Genomic DNA, 24,038 nt, shown 5'->3' on the forward strand with positions numbered 1-24,038 from the left:
CAGAACACAGCTTTGCCAATGGTACAGGAGGACTTCTAGCTTGATTTTCCCAAATTTCAGTCTGTGCTGGGGATAATGTGAATAAAGGCAGCAATTCCATCTGGATTACTTACCTACATATTACAGCTCACTGTCATTCTGTGGTGACAAGTGCACTTTGTGATGCAGACACTTTTCCAAGCCTCTGCAATTCTGCTCTCCATCCCTAGTTTCAAAGTCTGTACTTCACACCAGATACAGCTTGATGGCAAAGAAGGAGCAAATTCTGCCCCTAAGAGGATCCTAAGAAATCCCAGGCTTTTTGTGTGTTTTCTAATACACCAGGGCCAAAAAATAAATTGAATAATTGAGCTCTGCTGTGAAAAATGTGTATTTTATGATTGGCTTTTCACAAATATGAGAATGATTATTATATGTGATATGTTAGAAAGTTATGCTGTGTGAATTTTCTTAAGCAGTGTGTTAAATATAGTTTTAGATTATAACATAATGTTATATTAGAGACTATGCTATGTAAGAGACTTTTTTAAAGAGAGGACTCACACCAGACAGCAGCCACAGGACACCTGAATCTTTCAGAGAAAGAGAATTTATTGCAAATCTTTCAAAGAAAAAGAATTTATTGCTCCATTATCAGGAGAAACGAACTTCTTCCTGCCTCACTCAGCCCTGAAGAGCCATCAGGATTCAGAGGAAGAAGCTGACACTGCCCAGCCAGAATCCTGGGTTTGAATAGAATTGATGCATCATGGATGAGGTGTGAATATGCAACAGGCTGTTGCTTTTAAGGGTTAATCCTCTGTTAATGTGGGTCCTTTTTTGGGCGTATTTTGCCCAGAAAGAGGTACCGGGACTGTCCATAACTCTTTGTTTTTGTTGTCTCAAATTGTCTTAATTCAAATTGTCCAAATTGTTATTACTCTAATTATATTACTATTTTTATAACCATTTTATTACTGTTAAACTTTTAAAATTCTAAGAACAAGTGATTGGCATTTTTCACATCTGTGAAGATCCTAAGTGCAGGTGTCATGTCTAAGAAGTGATGAGAGGGCAAGAAAGGGAAGAGAGAGTTATTCACCTCAAAAAACAGAGCAGAGACACCACTCTGGATCCACTCTGGATCTCAGGGCATCAGTCAGTGAATGGTGAGAAATTGAGCTGTGCATCACTTGTTTCATATATTTTAAATATTTTATAATTATTATTATCATTATTATCATTATTAGTTACTTTCATCCAAAGATTTTCATTCAGGAAAGTGGTATTCATTTCAAAATCTCCAGTCAAAGTGACCTCAAATTAAATTTCTGGTTAAGGTTTTCAGTGCTGAAGGAGATTAATATGGCCTTCGAACAAGTTCTTGGCAGAAACAGGGTGAAAATCTTCAGGTTTTAGTCCGTTTTCTTCCAGAGCTCATTTCAGCAGGAGAGAAAATGTCAGTTTGAGTTGTTTTGCCATTGTCCAGCTTCAGGCCTTTTAGCACCTGATTGGTTTCTGCAGGTTCATTTTCCAGCCTTGTCTTGGTTTGGAAAGACAGGTGCTGCTAAAGAAGGCAGGAGCCTCCCCTGAAATGGAGAATGCAAACCCTCCCCACCCCTTCAAATTGCTCTGAATTTTAAATTAAGGGGCTCTCAGGCAAAAAATATGGAAGCAGGAAATGACAGTTCTTTAATAAGGAAGGGAAAAAATAAAAGGATAAAATAAAACAAAACAATACACTAGAACAGCACTGACAGAGTCAGAACTCAGCCTGACACCCTGTGGGTCAGGGTGTTGGTGGCAGTCCAGTTGGAAAGTGGCTGCAGCCCTCCTGGAGTGTCAGGGGTGGTTCTGCTGGAGCAGGGGGTCCTGTAGAAAAGGATGTATTCTTCCTCCACAGATCCATGGAAGAAGGAGCAGCTGCTGTTCCTCTGGGGAATCCAATGGAGAAGCTGTGCTGGTGTTCCAGAACCTCCAGATTATATCTGGGTAGGAATGCTTGGCTCCTCCCTCTGGGCTCACATCTCCCAATGGGATGTTACAGTTCTTATCAGCCATGCAGGGACATTCAATAGCCTGTTATCAGCAGGTGTCCCCTGCCAGGGAGGAGTGACTGTGATCACTCAGGGAGAGAGATAAGGGGAATTTCCCACTTGACACCAGACAGCTGCCCTACAGATGGTAATAGAATATATCGGGAACAAGCCTTAAAAAACATGGAAATCCAAGTTTAGAGCTCGTGAAACAAAGAAGTCAGCTGTGACCGGGAATAAAAGTCAGGCTCAAAAAAAAAAATTACAGAAAATCAAAGTGTCCCATGGTACACAAGCAGAGTTTGGTATGGTTACTGCTTATTGATGACAAAAGCTATTTTTTAAAGAAAAAAAAATCACATACACACATATATATGTGTATGTATATTTTTGTGGTAACCCTAATATACAATAATTAAAGTAATTTATCTGATTGGAGAAATCCTAAACTAAGCACTGTCTGAAATTCATTATCAATAATGCTTTTTCATTATATTTTCTAGGAGCTTGATCTGTGAAAACTGAATATGGCTAACAAAAAAATAACCTGGGAGGTGCAAGGTTAAAGGAATTTGATTTGCAAGCAGGTCAATGTGTGTGGGGGGAAATCTGTAAAAACTCAGTATCTTTTTGAAAACATTTTGACGTGGAAATTACTGTTAAAGCAATTCAGAAGCCTTGATGAAACCACTTTGAAACCAAGGTGGGGAAATTTTCTGTTTCTGAGGTGGATCAGAGCCCATCTCTGTTAAAATGGGTGAAAAAGTACTTGGAAAAAACCATTTATATTAATAATGTGTTTAGTAAACCTGGTGTTTGGAAGAAGGGAGAACAGTAGTGAAACACCAAGGCTCCTCTTGTAAAACATGATAAATGTAAAATATTTCTAGTCACAGACCAAGTGCTAGAACATCAAATACTTCTATTTCATCATTGGTTCAATAAAACCTATTGATTCCCTGCAGATGGCAGCTGTTGTTCTCTAAGGTGGCAAATTACAGAACTTCTTTCTCTGTTATCATTCTTTCTTCATACCTTAAATAATTGATAAACTGCAAAATTACCTTTATGTAGTCTCAAACACTTTGAGAGAAATAAAAGGAATTTCTTTTCTCTTTATGTATTCAAGATATTCCTTACTCAAGGAGCCACATCTCCATTCCTTGCCCTGCTGGTTTCAGATGCAATGTCAAGCTTTCCTCCAGTTTTATTCATTAATTATTCTAAGCATTCATTAGTAAATCCATTTTGGAGCTCAGAGTATGCTGCCCACTAATTTCATGAGTGTCCTGATTTTCAGCAGTTCTCAGTCTTGCACAGGGTGATGATTTTAATACTCACACTACAACCACTGAAAGATGATAAAGTCTTTTAGTTATTACTCTAGACAGTTGTTGGTTGGGGGTTTTTTTGTCTGAAGAGAAGGAGCACGGCCTGAAGTACCAAAATGAAATGTTTAATGGATTTTATCTCACCCATGTAATATCAAGCCATAAGTAGTTATGAAAACACCTCCTTGAAGTATGGAATATTGTGATGCCTGAAGCTGGTGGTGCTTCAATTGTTCAAAATGTCAAACACGGTTTTTCTTTTCGTTTGCACCTCAAAGCACAGCTCAGGGAGATAAATATTTACTTCTGGGTTTGGGTGTCTCTTTCCCAGGCACTCATGAGCACTGCTAATTAAACTGTGAAGGTTTTCACAATTGCAACTTGTGAGCAAGTGGAGGAGGAGTTGATTGCAGGACAATTTGCCTTGTGAACCCCAAAGAATTAAGTCTTCATTATTTCAGTTGTTCCTGAATTAGTGAAGCAACTCCTCTGTCAGCTGAGCCTCTCCCTTCTGAGGGGCATTGGAGCAGGAGCAGCAGCTCCTTGGGTAAAAACATCAGCACTCTGGCTTCTCCCTCCATTGTACCTTCCCTGCTAGGACCTGCATGGGATGGTTTTGGGAAGGTGGAGCTGCCTGAGCTGATGCTGTCCTGCCTCTCCTGGCTCTCATGGATTTCCCAGCCTTTATGAACTTCTGTGCAGCACACAGCAAGCCAGTGTGGGTTGTGTCACCTCTGAGGGACAAAATTGGGAAGTGCTGATCAAAATCCTGCTGCTTCTTCTCATGGAATCACGGAATGGGTTGGATTGGAAGGGATGTTAAAAACCATCCACACTCCCATGTGCAGGGAAACTTTCCTCTATCCCAGGTGGCTCCAAGCCCCATCCAAGCTGGCCTAGGGCACTTCCAGGGATCCAGGGGCAGGCACAGCTGCTCTGGGCACCCTGTGCCAGGGCCTCGCTAGCCTAGGTTTTAATTTCTTGATACACTCCAAATAAAATAGTCAGAGACCCTGAGAGAAAAAATTAGTCCTTCCCTACAGGGAATAAGATTGATGAATTCTTTTTTCCACTGTATCTTCAGGGTTCCTTCCACAAGCATAGGGAGGAAACCATCCCATCAAGGAGTGGGTTATGGATTTACTGAGGGTCAGGGGTGTAATAATCACGTTCAGAGTGATACTAAGGACTAAACAGATTTAAAGTTATGCTGTGGGAGGCACAATCCTTAGTGCAAAGAGGTGATATAGACACACAGGGAAAAGAAAGGATCAACACTGTAAATAGAATAAGCAGTGCAATGGCAGTAGGTGTCACATTGGTCCATTTAGGAAGTGAGAGGACACTGAGAGCAAGGATGTGCTCAGAGAGAGCACAGCTCTGTCCTCTCCCCACTGCCTGCACCAATTTTCCAATCACATGTTTCGTTTTCAGAGCTGAAGGATGTCTCACACTGAGGCAGTCAGGGCCCTGACAGAAGCCAGGGGTGTATCTGACTTGAGATGGCAGCAGCTGTCCAAAGCTGCGCTCACCCTGCTCTGAGCTGCAAGATCAGAGCTGCTTTGTCAGCCCTCGGAGCAATTTACACTTCCAAGGTCGGGTTTGAGCTCAGGGACTTCATATTCGATTGGTTTCATGTCAGTTCCAATCAGCCCTGCCCATTGTGCTCCCTTCCTCAGTGCCAGCCCTCACAGTGGTGTCAGCCATGGGTAATTGATCCCTTCTGTTTGAACTCCTGCTTGGCTGTTCAGGAGTGCAGCAGTGAAATCCTGTGAAATGAGTGTCACCTGAGAGAGCAGGGCTTAGAGGAGGCAGTGCCACTTCCTGGAAATGGCAGGACCTCAGTGCCTGTGGAAAAGTCAGGAGCCTGCTGCAGAATATTGCACATTTCTCCAGGAAGGCTGAATTCAAAGTCTCTGTTAGGAGCTGAGTCCTTTGTTGAGGATGGTTTTGGGGTCACTCACTCACAAATACAGGTAGACACACAAATTACAAGCTTAGGGCTTCTACATCTTGCAAAGAAACCTCAACAGGAAAAAAGACTCTGTTCCTAGGATTTCTGACAACCTGCCATGGCTCAGCATGCCAAACAGCCCATCTCTGGGAAAAATTGGTTTGCAATGCTGAAATTTGCATTAAACTCCAGTAAATGCTGTGTAACAGAGTAGTTTAAAGTATGGCAAACATTTCAGGGGAGCTTTCACAGGCTCCTCTGTGCTCACAGGCAATTGCCAGTTTATAACTCTTCCTAGCAGAGATCCCTGTGGTCATAATTGCTGGTTTTCAAGATCTGAGAATCCCAAACATCTCCCTGACTTGCCCAGTGCCATCATCCTATAATTATGTTAATAGAAAAGACTATTTTTTCAATGTCATAATGAACATCTGCAGATTGCAGTGGTGGGTTTCTTCTTCAATGTAAAATACATGGGATGGTACCATGGAAAAATAGGTTTTGTTCAAGTCTGGAATGTCTGCAGTGAGACCTTTGACCCCTCTTCCTGTCCAGCAACACAAATGGATTAAAAGAATTAAAAATGATTATTTCATAAGAGTAATGATTATAGTCTGCTTAAAGTGTCCTAAATTATCATGGCTTTAATTTATAAACTTATATTTGTTCTTCCTTTTCACAATTTATTCTTGCCTCAGCTGGCTGAATGGTGCTTTAAGCATGTCAGGAAGCAATGAGCTTCTGTAACCTGTTCTCATCACACATGGATCACTGGGAAGTTACTGAAAGCTAAAAACAGCTCAGCACCTCAAAATTCTGCTTTAAAAATTAAGGAAAAAAAAAAAGAAAAAAACGTGGTGTCCAGCTGAAGTAATTTAGTCTAACCTTTATTTTTATTTTTTTTTCCAGTGTGAGCTAGACACCCAAGGCTCCTCTAAGCATTCAAAGAGAACTGGGCAATTTTAAATCATGACTCATCAGAGCTCCTTTGCACACCTGCATCAGGAGCTGACTCATCTTCCAGACTCATCTGGGGAGACTCACTTGGTTCCCAGCAGATGGCCAGGAATCCTGGAGTGATTAGCTCTGCTGTGGATGTTTGCACTGCCCGTGTTCACACACAGGCTGTGTCCTCCTGCAGCAGGAGACTGACTGCAAACCTGACATTCCCACCATCCAGATTCTCATGTTTTGTGAAAAAGGCTGAGAAGAAGGCAGCTGAGAGACTAAGACAATAAAGTTCTGGGTTTTTAAAATATTTTATATTGTCTATTTATATTGACTCTTCTGGTAACTTGTAAATAAAACCTCTTTCCTCTAGAAATGAAATAAAAATGTCCATAAAAATATTCCTCTCCCTCCTGTGGAGCCAATCCAGTTTACAGAAAACATTTTCAATGGCAAATAATTGAACTGTTGTTCTTGGTGGTGAACTTGGGTAGACAAAAACTCCTCAGAAAGAAAGAAGTAGGTTGGTGTCAGAATCTTCAGTCTGTGTTGCATTAGCTTTAGGCACTAGAAAAGACCAGTAGCAACTACTCTTCTCCAACTAAATTTACTCCAAAATTCTCAACTAGCTCTGTTGAGAATTTATACAGAGCTTTTCTCACATTATCCACTGAAATCTGATTATAGGAAACCAACAGCAAAGTGAACAAAGTCTGTTTTGGACACCAAGTAGATGTAAAGAATGGATAAGGAATATTTTGCTGTTTCTTGGATCAAACTTGAAGCAGGAGGTCTAGGTGACTCTGCAGGCTCTGTCTACTCTGCACAGCATGCATTTTCTGAAAAATAAAACAAGGCTTCCCTAGCTTTATCAGCAAATTAATTCAAATTTGATCCAAAGATTTCCAAGAGTTCCTCTGTTCTGGGATTCAGGTGTTAGTTTAGAAGGCTTGAACTGCAGTTGTGGGTTTCAGTGCACTTAGACATTTTCTCAGCTTTGCTGGTGGATTCAATTCCACATTCACAGAGGAAAAACTGGAACACACTAGGAAAAAAGGGAGATGGTTTTTATGTTAGATGGACAGTTCAGGTAATGAGTGCAGGGAGAAAATGGGTGAGAATGTCTCAGAACTGCTAATCTACTTTAACTCAGTTAATGAATTGGTATCCTGAACACAGCTCTAACCAAATCTTTTAACCAATGTCACCTCTTCAATCATCTGCTCTGACATTGCAGAGTTTTTCTCCATTGCAACCATACAAGATGGTGGCACTTCCCATTTTCCAGAAGCTTCCTTAACAAGTGACAGGAAGACAGACATTTCAATCAAAATACTGATCAGACATACCAATGTCCCAGATGCCAGAAAAAAACTGAGAATTGTTTCAAGTCCTTGACATCTGTGACCACAGATTTGGTGCAATAGCAGCATATTCACACAGTTACTGCTGGGCTTCTCAATTCCAGCTTCTCCACACTGGAAAAACATCTTATAATCATGTCAATTTTTGAACCTCAGTTCTAAAAACCCTTATATCATGTGATATCCCATCCCAGAATCACAGAAGGGTTTGGGTCTGAGGGGGCCACAAAGCTCATCTCATTCCAACCCCTGGGCAGGGGCACCTTCCACTAGACCAGGTTGCTCAGAGCCCCATCCAACCTGGTCTTGAAGACTGAGTCTGGTCCCTAAAACACTCCTATTAATCTCTAGGCAGAAATTAGGGGAGGTTTACACACCCTCTAAACCATTCTGTGATTCTATTGTTATGTGATTGAAAATTAGCTGAAAATGCTGAAGGTGTTTTTTTGTGAAGGAGCAGAGAGAGCTGCAACCAGGAATGGGGGCTAGGGATGGCAGATAGTAGGAAGCTACAAAAGCTGGCAAGTGTCCCACATCTTCTAAAAAACAAAGAGTGCCTGACAGAGTGCTTTCTGCATTTTGAACGTTTCCAACCAATGCTGATCTGAAATGTGAAGGAATTGGTGAATTTGTCTGAGGAGAGGTGTGAGTGTACAGGGACAATTAGCTGTTACTGTCTGATCAATCAAATTCTGCATGTCAAAGATTCAGAAGCCTGGAATTGCAGCATGAGATAGCCAAAAGCTTTGGGAATCAGACAAAACTGAAAATTAATGCTGGGACTCCCAAAAGCCACTTTGTGGAAAGGAGACAGAATAAATGCAGCCCCTGCTCAAGTCTGTGTGATTCCTTTAGTCCTGCCCTTTGGATCTGGTTTATGAGCAGCGATGCCAACAAGGAGCATTGTGCACTCTGAAAGTCACAGAGAACACAGAAAGGGTGTTTGGTGCTAGGATACCAGGGGGTTTTTTTTGTTGTTATAATGCCATTATGCCTGGGGTTGTGAAGCTCTTGAAGTTGTTCATCTTCCTTTGCTATTTCTGTGTACAAGCACTTAGGAGAATTAATGGTGTTATTTCCTGTAATAACCTGTGGACCTGAGTGTTGCTCTGACTTAATCACACTCGTGTGTTGCCCACATGGTTTTTTAGGATGTGGAGACTTTGAAAAGCCTTAATAAAAGGAGCCAAAGCCTCTGATGAGTCACAGCTGGTTACTCATAGGTGGGATTGACTCCCAAGGGGTTGGTTGCCCCCCTGCAGACCTGCCCTTCAAAATTCCCAGAAGTTGTCGTGCTTTCACCCACGCTGCCCTCAAGAGCAGGAAGAACTCTGTAAATATCCACACAATCACCTTGTTGTCCTCTAAATCAAACTCAAAATGCCCAGAGAAGAAGGAATCAAACTCAGCAGGGAGAGTCCATTGCAGCATTACAATTTTATCAATATGAGTTTTCTCGTGCTGCTCCTGTTGTTTCTTTTCCAACACGTTCTGCTTTGCTCTAAGGAAGTTTTCTAGGACAAGGACAGTCACATACACTGGCATTTTATATACTGCCCAGCAAAAGAGCACCTAAAGCTCATCTTAGACATGAATAGCACCAGGCAAAGCATTGCTTTAGTGTGACACCATTAAATTGTGAGCATATGCGAGGCTTATAGACTATAATTAAATCTGGATTATGTACAGGGGCTCTATCAGACCTTGCACTAAATGAAGAACAACTCTTCCCTCTGATAATGGCCTTAGCAGCTGCTTGGAACTGATCAAAGGATTCTGAATTCAAACAGTGGCTCAAAAGGGCGTAATTGGTTCCAGAACCATCTGCAAACACTCGAGGAGAGGATTTGCCAGTGTTGTCAGCAGTGGCCAGGCAGGTTGGGAGATTGGGCCAGAGACAGCTGAGCCACTGAGGCAAATAAGCCTTTCCACAGTGTCTTCAAATAAGGGAGTTTCTCACTAAATTTCAAGCTAAATTTTAAATTTTGATTGTTTGCCAGTGCTTTCTTAAACAGGGACATTTTGTAGGGTTGGAGATCCTTTCAGCTGAAGGATTGGGTAAATTACTTGGACATAAACCCACATCTAGATCAAGGTTTTTTAACTGAAAATGTTTGCACAAAAAGGGTGGCCTCTGTTGCTAGAGAAAATAGCTTATTCATACCAAAAGCACATGGCCATATATCCTTCTCCAAAATGTTATTCTGAAGAGAGTTTAAAAAATATCAAAATTTTATATTTTGAGATTAAAACGTAAATCAAGAGTATAAAATCAATGCCATTGCCTCTGAGAAGAGTTTCTTTATAATCAGATGAAGAAAGTTATGAGCTAGAATTAAAATTCAGAGTAAGCCATAACATTTCAAGGCCTAAGGTTATTTTCAAGCAGCAATGTATTTGAGAAGTCAGGAATCAAATCTATAATTACAGCCAATTATGAGAGAAATGGGTAAAAATTCAGGACAGAGACATCTTAAAAAAACTTGTTTAAAGAGGACGCTTAGAGCAGTCTTAACATGTTTATTCATTCTGACCACAGTCATGACTCTTCACAGCTTTAAGGGGTACTAATACCCTGGAAAAATTGTGCTGAATAACTAAAATGTATTGATAAATATATTTTGTAATATATAAATAAAATATATTGATTTAGAGGCCAATCACCACTAAACCAACAGTCCTCAAATAGTTGTGTGGCTCCTTTCTATGAGGTTGGCAAAGACAAGCCCCTTTAACTTCTGACAAAGAGGGGTTTGGTGCTCTCCAGCTGCTCAGAAAAGAAAGATCTTACAGCTCACTCTGCAACATGCCAAGAAAAAAACCAAGAGCTTCAGGTTGTGTGGGTTTGGACTTATTAATATGTGGAAGTGTCTCCTGGTTGTTGGAAGGAAAAGGTTTTGACCAGCAGATAATCACTGCCATTAAAAATGCCCATCAAAATGTCAGAATTGATCTAGAATGGTGAAAGAAAAGGAGATGGTGTAAAGTCTCAAAAGATGACTCAGAGCCAGCATTTTTTGATCTGGCAGTATCTGCAATTTTTGACAGGAAAATAGTGGCAGTGGCTGTCAGTAAGGAAGAGCACTGCTGTGGAAATCTCAGATTGCTTGGATTTATTGAGCCTGACAATTGAAGGTTTGAATTTCATCATGGCAACTGTTGTTTCTTTTTGCTGCTTGACTGGCCTTAAGACCCTGAAGTGTTCAAAAAGTGCAGATTTTACATGAACTCACTCAAAACAAATGTCTGCAACTTCCAGAAGGAAGGCAGGGAAGGCTTGGGCATGAGAGCTCCGGGAAAGTCTGGAAAACACCTGAAAATCCAGCTGATCCTGAGCTGAAACAAGAAAAGTTTTGGAAAAAATAAATAAATAAAATAAACGTGCTTGACAAAAATCCCTTCAAAGAGAAAGATTAATGAAATTTGTGGGGAAGTTCTTGCTGGCTCATGAGGTCACAAGTCCAAGAATGACCCAGCTGATCAATAACATCAAAGGACACTTCTCTCCACCCTCATCCCCAGTAATTAAAAAGTGGTGAACATAACACTTCCTTGAGGAACACAAACCCATTTCCATGTGCCTGTCCTAGAGGTGGAGAGGCGTGAGTGATGAAATCTCCTAAATTTACTCTTCATGTGAGTGTGCCAGCCCAGTCTGGTGACACTGTGATCCACCAGCCTTCTCAGGGGAGAGAGGAAATTCCACAAAAAATATGGAGAGGCTGCTTATGACTGCTGGGGACATCAAGGTGGAGAAATCTGTTATTTCTATTTTCCCAAATAGAGTCAGACATTGGGACTCATTTCAAGAACAGCCTTATCAACACCTGGGCCAGGGAGCATTACTAGAAATTACTAGAAATTTCTAACACACCACCAGTGTGTGCTAACAGTTCTTTTGGCTTAAACCAGTTTTCCCAAGGCCTATAAACAAAGAAATAGCTCAAAAAATAAACTAAGTTATGAAGGCAAGACTGCAAAATGGGACATTTTGAAGATTACCCAATTAGCATTGATTTGATTACTAATTGTGCCACTTGAGAGGCAGCTGCTGATAGTCCTTTGACTTTAGGCAATGTGTGTCCTACCAGGGATTTGTGGAGTTGGAGTGATTCTAGAGAGATTCATAGACAGCAATTTCACACCTGGCATATTTTAGGCACCTGCCAGGTTGTGAAGGATGCCTGTGAAAAAAAACAAAAACCCAACTGTTCACCAAGAAACCAGAAAATGTGTGCGGGCAGGTAATCAAAACCTTCAGGTCAAGGATGAACACAAAAAACTCAAAACTTGGCTTGATATTTGCAAAGGAAAAACTGATTTAGGGTTGGACTTTTCTGTCTGTTTTGAGAGCAAATCCACTGAAATCTGGGATGTTCATTAGAGACAGGAAATACAATGTCATGTAGAAGGACTATATACATTGAAATAACCTAAAGTTTATTTCCCTTTAAACCACCAATTTCAATACCCTTATTTACATAATTATTTCCTGATTCCACTGTGAGTCACACTTAAGATTTTTTTTTTAAATCTGTCTTTTTTATCTTAATATCTTATATTTCCAGGTGCACTTTACTGCTTTAATTTTGTTTAATTTTGGAATGACACATCCTTATCAACTTTTTACTGCTTTTCTAATTGTTTCTTATCCTTTCAGCTTTAGTGCTATCAGATTTTTTTTTTGTCTGAGAATTAATAACATTTGATGAGTTAATCTTCTTTTAGGCTTCAATCAAAAAAGATTAGATCATTAGACAGAGTTATTGATGCCCAACACAGCTACAACACAAGTAGGGGAAAACAGTGCCAGAAGTCTTGTCACAGCTGAAGGCAAGGTCAAGATGGGTCAAGATATTGGTGACTCATTTTTGGTAGAAATTACTTTCTTTAGTTTTTAAAAATCAACAGTACAGGGCCAAACAAAAAAGCTGATTGACTACAAATTTACTTCTGTAGCTGATGTTTTCCTCTTACCCAAGAGAGCTTTGCATCAATCTATTTCACCTTTCCAACTTTTTTTGAAAATTTCCCGTATGTGAAGTGGCTCTTTTCTCACTCATGCAAAAAAAGGGCTCAGAGTTTCTAGGATTTTTTGAACATTTTCTTTAATTTCAATATAAAACATATTTTGGGAATGGGAATGGGAATGGATTTTACAGCTTTTCTTCCTGTAAACTGCTTTATTTTCTCTCATTTGCAGCGAGAAAGAAAAGAGAACTCAGAAGAGCAGAGAGCTGAAGGGAATCCTTCAAATTCCTTTTAATACTTCCTATAAGACAGGAGAAGAAGGCAGAAATGGAAATAAAGCCATAAATCTCCATAGGAGATACATCAGCCAGCTCCCTTCTGCCTCTGCCTCTCCTCTCACCTGAAAGCCCTGACGTGGCTTTACCTGAACCACCAAGGAAAGGTGAATAAATCCCAGCACTGAGGCTGGAGGGCTGCTCAGAGGAGCCTTGGCATTGTTAGCATTTATTCTGTTGCTTTGACCCCAGACAGTGCAGAGGGAGCTTGTTCAGATCAATATCCACAAAAGGAAAAGTGGTTTGGAGCTGTTGGAGTTTTGCTCTGAGGTTGTCTCTTCTTTCACTTACTGAAGTTTTTAATCCCACACACACAGGAGGATTGAGGAGTGTGAGAGGTCTGAGTGGAGAAAAGCAACACAATTTACCCAAAACAGCCACGGGGTGTTATGGTTGAACCTTGGGAGGTGGACTGTAGGATCAGAGAATTTCAGAAGCACAGGAGAGGTTTTAAGGGACCTAAAGATCATCCACAGGCAGGGACACCTTCCACTATCCCAGATTGCTCCAAGCCCCATCCAAGCTGGCCTTGGGCACTTCCAGGGATCCAGGGGCAGCCACAGCTTCTTTGGGCACCCTGTGCCAGGGCTCCTCACTATTAGGAAGAATATATTTTGTGTTTGCCAATGCTAGCAGAACAGGTATTGAAGATTTTAACAAATTTCCAAACTGGTCTGTGCTTTCATGCAAAAAAACCCCTACATTCCTGAGCCAACAGAATCTGTGTGGATTTCAGAGAGTTTTAGGCAGTGATCTATTGAACCTGAAAAGTGAATTTAGGGAAAACTCACCTTTCTTAATCAGCTCCATGAGATATAGAATAATTGATTTAATTTTTATAGAATAGACACAGATATTCTAGAAAAGGTGTGTGTGTGTAAAGCTACATTAAAGTGCTGATTGCACCTGAAATACAGGAACAAAGCTTCTGGATTTTAGCAGTTGTTCACTCCAGATCAAAATAAATCAGTTCAAACTGGAGGAGTCTTCAGAAGAGCTGGGAGGAGGGAGCTGGAAGAGAAATCTCAACATGGGAAGAACGAGGAGAATTTTGTGTATTAATTGATGAGCTGAATGGAGGGTCTGACTGCCATCCATAAATGCATTGGAGTAGAATTGAAATCACCAGTGAAATTAAGAACAAACATGACCAATAATATGTTTAGGTTGGAAATTAGAAAGGTTTTTGCCATTTCAGAGCAATGTAGCTCTGGAAGAGCATCCCTCTAGGACTTGTAAAAGCAATTAGTTTGCTAAAGGTAATAAACTAGGAGGTCTCACAGATCCCATGAGAATTTTGGAAGACAGGCATAACATTCAGAATGATCTGGAGAAATTAAAGATATGGTCTGAATTAATAGGATGCTGTTCAATGTAGGAAATTAAAAGATACTGTTTCTAAATGGGAATAATTAACTGCATGGAAACAAGATTAAAAAATTCCTTGCTACAAAGTTCTGTAGAGAACACACATGGAGAGAAGAGTGGGTAAAAGAAATCAGGAGTCAGCCTGGAGAACACACTCAGGAGGGGTTTGCATCAATCTGTTTTACCTTCCCAACTTTCATGCAGAGTTTCTGTGCATGAAGTGACTCTTTCCTCCCCCAACACTTTTCCCAGAAAGGAAGGCCCAGAGCTTTTAAGCCTTTTTCAAAAATTTCCTTCATATCAATATAAAACAGAGATATTTTGAGAATGGATTTTACAGCTTTTCTTCCTGTAAACTGCTTTATTTTCTCTCATTTTCTGCGAGAAAGAGAACTCAGAAGAGCAGAGAGCTGAAGGGAATCCTTCAAATTCCTTTTAATACTTCCTATAAGACAGGAGAAAAAAGTGGAAATAAAGCCATAAATCTCCACAGGAGATCCATCAGCCAGCTCCCTTCTGCCTCTGCCTCTCCTCTCACCTGAAAGCCCTGACGTAGCTTTACCTGAACCACCAAGGAAAGGTGAATAAATCCCAGCACTGAGGCTGGAGGGCTGCTCAGAGGAGCCTTGGCATTGTTAGCATTTATTCTCTGTTGCTTTGACCCCAGACAGTGCAGAGGGAGCTTGTTCAGATCAATATCCACAAAAGGAAAAGTGGTTTGGAGCTGTTGGAGTTTAGCTCTGAGGTTGTCTCTTCTTTCACTTACTGAAGTTTTGAATTCTTTAAATACTTCTTGTCAAGTTTAAATACTTCTTTCAAGTTTAAATACTTCTTTCAAGTTCAAATATTTCTTGCCCAGGTGCCTCCACCACGGCTGTTAGTGAAGGGTGTGAGGAGAATCACATCCTGCTTTTCTCAGGCACTGGGAATATCCCAGCCTCCTCTCCCAAAACTCGAGCTCCAGGAATACATGGGCAGTCCAAAGCCTAAAAAAAGGGCAATAAAAACAGTGAGAATTTTGGAAAAAAAAGAGCTCTAAATGAATATCCACAGGGACCCAGTGCAGTTTGGTTTCAGGGAAAACTGTATTGCTTCAAATAAATGAAGCTAATGAAAGTTTAAAGGGGAAAAACCTGATTTTTTTTTTTACCTCTTATTCTTGTCATGCATTCTGCCTAATTTAATTTATTTGGGTTTTGTGCCAAGCAAATATTTTAGAACCACTCAAAACAAAGTTGCAATGTTTCTTAAGCAAGTTATAAATCTGATGGACATATTTCATAGAAGCAGGACACATCAAGAGAGTCAAATCTGGAGTAATGTATCAAAATTCATACACATCAAAAATATCATAAGAGCAACATCTAATAGATTCCCAGGAGCTAAAAACACATCATTAATGAAATTATGTGCTGGTATTGATTATACAACAAAACAAAAATAAAATATTTCCCTTTTTCCCAGGCTGGTCTACAAATAGAAGCAGCCCTGGAGCTTTTACAGATAATTCTACACAGTCAAAAGCAGTTATCCAGATTTTTCTGTCATTTCTAATTAATAATATAATGTTGTGGACTTAAGAATTTCCATGGCATGGTGACTAATTACCACATGGCAGAACATGTGCAATTGATCTTTTAAAGTGCTCTGCTAATTGCAAACCTGCCACTTGAGGGTGTTCTAAATATTGATTTCTGGTGTAAAGTCTCACTCAGCTTTTCCATATGGACGTTTCAGCGTTGCTCATTGTCGTGGTGCTCAAGTTTATGAGGACATCAACTTATCTGAAGGGATGTGAGACAGTTGGGAAGGGAATTGAGCACTGAAATAGCCTGATTAAAATAAAAAAAACCCAAAAATAAAACCCAACTGTTTCTAACATATGACAATTTGAAAGCCTGGAGGTTAATTAATCTCTGATAATATAAGTAAATTTGAAGTGCGTGGTGCTGTTTTTCAGTGTGTAACTGTGAATATGTGAATCTCCCAACTTCTGCTCTTTCTGGGTTTTTTGCCAAGGAAGCAGATCACTGCAAAAAAAAAAACCCAAACCAACAACAACCAAAAAAAAAAAAAAAAAACCCCAAAAAAACCCCCAAAAAAACAGAACCAGGATGAGATCACTTCATGTGAAGATGATTTATCTCCACAGAACAGTTTGGGTTGGAGGGGACACTAAAGCCCATCCAGTTCCAACCCTGCCGTGGGCAGGGACACCTTCCACTATCCCAAGTTGTTCCAAGACCTGTCCAGCCTGGCCTTGGGCACTTCCAGGCATCCAGGGGCAGCCACAGCTTCTCTGGGCACCCTGTGCCAGGGCCTGCCCACCCTCACAGGGAAGGATTTCCTCTTGCCCCTGCTCCAGGCACCTCTCTTTACCCAAATAAAGGCAGGACTGGGAGGAGAGGTGGTGGCCTCCAGGTGCCCCTGTGGAAAGCACAGGATGTGTGGCCCAGGTGGCACCAGGGAGGACAGAGCTCCTGATTTAAGTGAAGTTCACTGCTCTGCACAGTGGAAAAGTAGCAGAGGTGACTGGAGTAGAGGAGAAATCTGTCAGGACCCAGGACATCCCTCTGTCTGTCCTGAGCATCCAAGACCCCTGCCAGGGGTCTCAGAGACCCTGGAACAGAGCCCAAAACTCCTGTGGTTTTGATTATGACCCATGGAGAAAGTTACCAACCTTAGATGAAGATCTGCAAGCCACAACAAAAAAGGTAGGATGACAGTGAATGTAGCACAGGGTGAAAAAATAGATTTTGGGGTTTTTAGAATGGACGTCCAGGGGGCAAGATAGAGGGATCTGGGTGTGTGCTGCCTTTCTCCTTCTTCTTCTTGTCCTCCATCTTCTGCTGTGATGGTGGCACTTTTGGATTGGTTTAGAGTAGAAGCTCACTGTCTAACACAGGTGATGGGTATTAGAAAGTAATTGTAAATATTGTACAGGTAGCATTTAGTATAAAGACACAACCTGGGGGCAGGCAGAGTGTCCTGGGCTGTCTTGCTCAACAGACCTCAGCAGGACAGGAGAAAAAATGTTTTGGATAAAGAACAATAAACAACCTTGATACTGAGAACTGAAGAGCTCTGATTCCTTCTTCGAGCGCCGGGCTGGGAAAAGAGACTTTCAAACTTCCCTTGAGGTCACTCAGATCAGCCAGAGGCCCCGGGAGAAATCCAGCCCAACCTCTGCAGATGTAAATGCACAGAGAACAGCGAGAGGATTGAGAGATAATAGGATTAGAATGACTCAGAATGGCAGAGTTTATTAAAACTTTATATTCCACCCACATGTAAGGGAGAACAGCTCTTTCACTGGGGGGGCAGAACTCTTGTGCTAGTAGAGATCAAATATCTTTCCTGTGTGTTTTTTCTGTAAAACTTTTGGGATTTAGGTCAAAGGCAAAAAACAAAACTAAACTCCTCAGGATTGTCTGTTTCCCTATTTTGTCCTTATCTGTTTATGACACTTCTTGAAAAGCATCTTTGCTAATGCCTGCAAAACACTCAAAGCTTTAGGAAGGTGAACGAGGAGAGTCCATCCCAGTTTGTGTTTGAGCCTGGCAAGGACACAGTTCAGTGCAGGGCAGAGGTTTGGTGACTGCTCTGAGGGACGTGCACCGGTGAGGAGGGACAAGTTAAGGCATCTGTGGAGTCTTTGCTTCTTTTTTGCCAGGGTTGGGATTAAATGTGTGAGATGGTGTTTCTTGTTGGGACTCAGATGTTTGTTAGTTCTTGTCTCTGTCACAGTCTCACAGACCCTGAGTTCTACTGCACTTCAACAAACTAAAAATTGAGATGTATCTGTCTTTCTACAAGGCCTTTTAAGGATAAACTGTCCAATTAGGAAATGACACCTCAATTATTTTTACTTTTAAGCCAAACAACAACCACCCAATGCAGACTTTTTTATCCAATTACACAAAACCACCCAAACCCATGGAGAGGAAGGTGAAGAAGAAGGACCAGCCTCCACCCTACAACCTCCATCTTTCTTTATATATATTGATATATTCTACAATCTTAAGCTCTAAGTTTTCCACCTGTGATATTACACATTTCTATTCAAATCCCAGTTCTATAATTCCATTCTGGAAGCTTCTCCATGCCCTCAGGTCAATGCAGTGCTCTCCTGGGGGTCAGAGCCTGGCAGCACAGAAAGTCTGGAATTCTCAGCACCCAGGGTCCCAACAGCCCTCTTTATTTAGGTGGCTTTGCAAGAGCTAAACAACCAACACTCACTTTTGCACAATAAGCACAGTTCTCTGTATTTGAATATTTTCAGCAAGAGTTTAGTCTTGAAATCCTCTTGAAATCCTCTTGAAATCCTTACATGTGCAATCCATCACAACCCATCAAGGTTCTTTCCAATCATTGCTCAACACTTGGTGTTCAAATTACTGGAGTTCAGTTTGGAGCAGACAGAAAACTGAAATCTTCCTTGTTGCAGGAGAAAAGACATTTTAAAGCTCATTTTAAAGGAGAATAATAAAGTTGTCCTGGAAAACAGCTTTGAGAGGCAACAAGATCCCCACAAGATTATTGATGAATCTTCAGCTACCTTGCAACAAAAATCAGCTGATGAGTTCAAACTGAAATATATCTGTGTCAGTCACATGGGCCTGAAATGCCTGGGTTCAGCATTCATTTCAGAGCTTGGAGATTTTGGTTAGACAAGTGGAAATTTCTAGCAAAAGCATATTTTCCGCTATCTGACATGGAGGAGGTGAACCCTAAACCCCAAGGAAAATTCTTTGCCAAATCTTGACTTTCTAACCTTAAAGTGGACTAGGATGAATATTCCAGGATTCTTTCTTGACAAACTTTTCTCCTGTCATAGGAGGAGGAAAAGTAGCTGCAAGGATTCCCTTCTCAGCAATGCCTGCCTGGTTTTGTGGAAAGGGAAGAGAAATGACAACTCACTTCAGGAGATGCTTTTCATACACTTCACCTCTCACCTGTGGGGAAAAAAAAAATTAAAAAGAGGGTTTAGAATCTAAGCACCAAGGTTTTTTCTTTCCTTCTCTTTCTGGTTTGTGTATTCTGTGGCTTTTTTCCTTTGTTGTTTTTGTTGGGATTTTTAGGAAGGAGTAGTTCATAGAGCACAAAAAATATTCAGAGTGTATCATTCTTGGAATATTCAGTTCTTGCCTATGTGATCTTTTCCTTGCTCAGGGCTATAGAGGCATCTTTGGTGGGTCTCAAACACACACTTTAGTGCTATTTATAATAAAGAGCAAAAAAAGCACAAGGCTGCAGGCTATAAGAAAAGAATTCCTAGATTTATCTGGGCTCCTCAACATGTTGCTTCATGACTCTCCTAAAAAGGATACTGTGCTAACTGCACTCGGCTCTAAATGCTTTAATGGGGGTTTTATTGCACTATTAAATTTAATAACATGCTTCTATATAAAATAAATACATAGGCTGGAAAACAAGCAATCCCTCAGCTTTGGAACAGGCTTTGATTTCAAGCTCAAGTGCTTAAGATTTTAGGTTGGAGACTGGAGTGGTGGTGAGGAGTGTTACTGAATAAATGAACCACCTTTCAAATCTAACGGGGGGTTTTAAATCAAGCAGCACACAAGTTAAATAGAAATGGTTCCAAAATATGTTTGTGATGTAGTATTATTTAACCTTGTTATTCATAGTTGAGAAATTTATCATTTAATTATGATTAAAAATTATCAATGTAATTTATTATTATATTATTATAACATAATAACATTATGAGTATTGTTATATCATTATTATTAATAATGATGAATAATTGATCATTTAATTAAATTTATTATTTAATTATGACTAAAAATCTTTGATAATCCATCCCTGAACACTCCCAGCACCAGCCATGGATGTAGGAGACACGAGCAATACGTGAACTGGATTTCTGGTAAAAAATTTCATTTCTCCAGGCTTTATTCCTCTGTGGATTTTGATGGTGTGTTGTAGAGCTTGTCCAAGAAAAAAGGAAATCATACAGGAAATGTTAACTTTGGTGAAACATGACTCCAAAGCACAGCAACAGCCACTGCCCACAAATTATCACTGACCTTGGACAGGCAAATGGAGAAATAAATAAGGTAAAGATGAAGTTTTGTGGCTTCATCTAACTTAAACTTCATTTATATTCCAATCTAAAGGATGAATTATAAAAAGAAGGTGCCACTCTGGTGTGTGACATGCTCTAGAAGGAGCATGTGGGGAGTGCAGGGTGCTTGTCTGCTTATAGGAGTTTATGTTAAACCAGCTGCAATATTAATGTCAAAAAACCCACCAGATAGTCAGTGTAGAGAAATGTCTGGTTTCCCTGCTCACAAAACTTACTTTCAAAAGGTCATGTGAGATGATTAATCATTTTTAGGACCTTTTTTTCCTTTCAGAAAAGAATAACATTTCTCACCAGCTGCCTTTCAATTCTTCCAGAAGTGCTCTGAGATAACTGAGATAGAATCACGCCACTCTATTATTATTTATACATTCTTTACACTCTTTAATTTCATCTGAAGCATCTCACACGTATCTTCAGAAACCTGAGTCATTTCTGCAGCTGCTTCTGAGATTTATACCTTTCCTGACACTAACAGCCCAATTTTGCCTCCATGAGAAATAAGACTTACACAGAAACCAATCTCCAAAAGCTTATCTCATCTCTGGGTTTGGACACGTTGGGATTTCAGAGTCTTTTCTCATCCTGCCTTTAAGACACCATTTTGTACAGATACTTGAGGAATAATAAAAACTATTCTTAAAGAACTCCTGGTTGGTGGGAGGGGAAGGGATCCAAGAGAATGGCGAGGCTGTGCTTTAAAAAGAGAATCAGAAATACCTCTCTCAAACTCCCTCAGCTTCCGTTTCTGGAAATGGTGGAATTAAATTATTAAACATTTCACAAGCACGTCATAGGTGATAAAAATATGGTCAGTGGGGAGCTGTCAAGAAGAAATTCTGTTAAAGCAGATTATTTCCCTCTCTGACTGATGATTTAGCCTACATAAATGCAGAGGAAGAAGGGGAAACAGGTCTTAAAAGTTTCATAATGCTCTGGTATGACATTCTCCACGAAAATTAGGGAATATGGCCAATATTTTACTCATAAATCAGAAAGTTGTTCCCTAAATCCTTGGAGCAGAAGAAAAGGACACGCTTTTGGGAGGATGGAAGTCCTGTGGAATCTGTTTTCTTCAATATTTTCCATTGGTGATTTGACTATGGAGGTAGAAAGTGATCTGGTAGCATTTCTGGCTAATGGGCTAGGAAAAAAAATACTCTGGAAAATAGAGTTGGAATTTTGGCTTGGTAACTCTGACAGAAGTTCTGAAATCCTTGCGGAATCATTCTGAAGAAAATACCAAGGGGTTTAAGAATGAATCAAGAGGAATTCTGAAAAAAAAAAAAAGGCCCTTTAGAGGGGTCCCCTCCCCACACTGTGGGGCTGAACACAGAAAAAGCAGAATCAGCATGGATGCTCATGGAAAAAGTTGAATTCTGGACTATATTAGGATAAGGTCACTGGTTTTCTCTGTTTGTACAGCAATGTCCTCACCTGGAATTTTGCCTTCAGGTTTGGGCCCTGCAATTACAATTCTGGTCACACTTGAGTGAGTTTTCAGAGAACTGCACTGAAAATGAGAAGAGGTTTAAGAGCATGACTTGGAGAGAAAGGTTTAGAAAAACTGATTTTTTTTTAGCCTAGAAAAGAGGGGGTCGAGAGGAGAGTTTTGGGGGGGGTTGATAGATGAGGTACTGTCCAACACTTTGGAAGCAGATTCATCCCTTCTCCTTCCTGTCTCAGAGCCTAGGAGAACACTTGATGTTCCTCCAAACTTTATGTGTGTTTGGGAAATAGTGACAAGGGAACAGTGAATAACAGATACTGCATGTCCCTGTCCTGCCTGTGCGTTTTGGTGTGATGTTATCAGACCGCTGAGCACAGCACAAGCACGAATCCATCGAGCTGAAAACAGCCAAGCTCTCTGTTATTCTAGAGTCAGCTTTTCCAGAAACCCAGTCCTGGATTTTTAGCACTCACCCAGCTCTGCATTTAGCATTTCCTTTGAGAGAAGCACGCTCTCTGCCATGCTGTGGAAGGCAAAATGTCACCCAGGGTCACTGTGACCAGCACAGACCTTGCTGCCCTTTGAAAACCTGGGTATTTTCCCTTTAGTTCTTGATGTGGGAAGAGTTCAGATGTCTGAGATGAAGAGGGGGCATAGCTATTTCTGCTATTAAAATGTCAGGCACATTAACACCCCCACAAATTATGCTAGGTTTTTTTATTTTCCCTGAGACTGACCTGCCTGAAATGGAGTGAAATACTCAATGTGAGTCAAGCTATTCATTCAGCACTTTCAGTTCTTGAAACATCCTCCTTTCATCCTCCTTTTCCATGAGCCCATGTGTGACAGTGTTCACAGGTGTCCCAGGGTGAGGGAAGAGATGAGAAAGTTGACTCCATGTTTCAGAAGGCTGATTTATTATTTTATGATATATATTATATTAAAAACTATACTAAAAGAATAGAAGAAAGGATTTCATGAGAAGGCTGGCTAAGAATAGAAAAGGAATGAATAACAAAGGTTTGTGTCTGACTGAGACAGTCTGGACAGCTGGGCTGGGATTGGCCATTAATGAGAAACAACCACAGAGACCAATCCCAGACCCACCTGGTGCATCCCACAGCAGCAGAGAATCATTGTTTGCAGTTTGTTCCTGAGGCCTCTCAGCTTCTCAGGAGGGAAAAAATCCTAAGGAAAGGATTTTTCATAAAACATGTCCATGACACCCATGCTTTTTCTTTCTCCAAGAGAATTTCTTAGGACATCCCACACACGATCACTTCAAGTGTATGATCAACACACAACTCATCAGTGCTTCAGTTCCCCTAAAATACTTGTAAATGCTTGACCTTACTCTGTTTAGTGCAGTTTTTACATAATGTTTTCTGTTTACATAAGAAGTCCTAAATTTAAGAAAAGAAAATGACAGGGATGCAAGCCAAGCCTTCCATGGAGGTTTTTTGGGGAAGATTCCTCTGTAACAAAACCTTTGCTCAGATATTTGTGTTTTGTAGAGGCAAATTTCCTTGCTCGACTGAAGGAGCAGGAGCTAAGGCATGTCAAAATCTAGGAATCACTTCAAGTGTGCTCAAGGCAGAACCAACACACTTTTATTTCATTTCTCTGCAAACTCCCAGTGGCAAACTCTCTGTTGAAGGTGAGATGTCGAGTAGAGAAACAGAAAATGATCCAGAAAACAGAAAAGGAACAGAAAGCAGAGCTAAATCATGTTTGGGATGACACAGAAAAAAAAAACACACAACAATCTGTTTTCTCCTCATTATTCAAAACTACCTAAAATATTGATAGTTTCCCACATGGAGTTTCCTTCCTGAGCCTGCTGCTGTAGAGCTCTGCTGGGGCTGTTCCTGACCCCTTCCCTTTTCCAGCCCTGGGAGCAATTGCAGCATTTGGTGGTTCAGTGCTGCCCCTGGATGCTCTGCAGAGAGCTCCTCACATTTACTCTCACCAGCTCAGCCCCTGCACTGAGCACAAAATCAGGAAACCACCACCATTCCAGCAGCGCCTTTACAAATCCTCATTTTCCTCCTTTGATTTCTTTTTTCTTTGAAAGAATGGTCAGCTGCTGGCTGCAAATGAGGGCTCCTGGGTCTGAAAATGCCTCATGGAGGCTGTTCCCATCCTGCTGTCCAATTTATGGGGTCAGAAGGGAGCCACAGCCCCGGGTGGAGGAAG

General features: G+C 40.7%; 1 protein-coding gene across 1 annotated transcript in view; it reads left to right on the top strand.

Annotated features, from left to right (window-relative positions):
* The first annotated feature begins 21,584 nt into the window (after positions 1 to 21,584).
* PTPRA (protein tyrosine phosphatase receptor type A) overlaps positions 21,585 to 24,038 on the top strand; it is a 520,615-nt gene continuing 518,161 nt past the window's right edge. The window contains exon 1 of the mRNA XM_050974181.1: positions 21,585 to 21,598. The gene's annotated coding sequence lies outside the window, so the exon portion shown is untranslated. The remainder of the gene's footprint in view (positions 21,599 to 24,038) is intronic.

Source organism: Serinus canaria, chromosome 4 (assembly GCF_022539315.1).
Source record: "Serinus canaria isolate serCan28SL12 chromosome 4, serCan2020, whole genome shotgun sequence".
Taxonomy (NCBI): Eukaryota; Metazoa; Chordata; class Aves; order Passeriformes; family Fringillidae; genus Serinus; species Serinus canaria.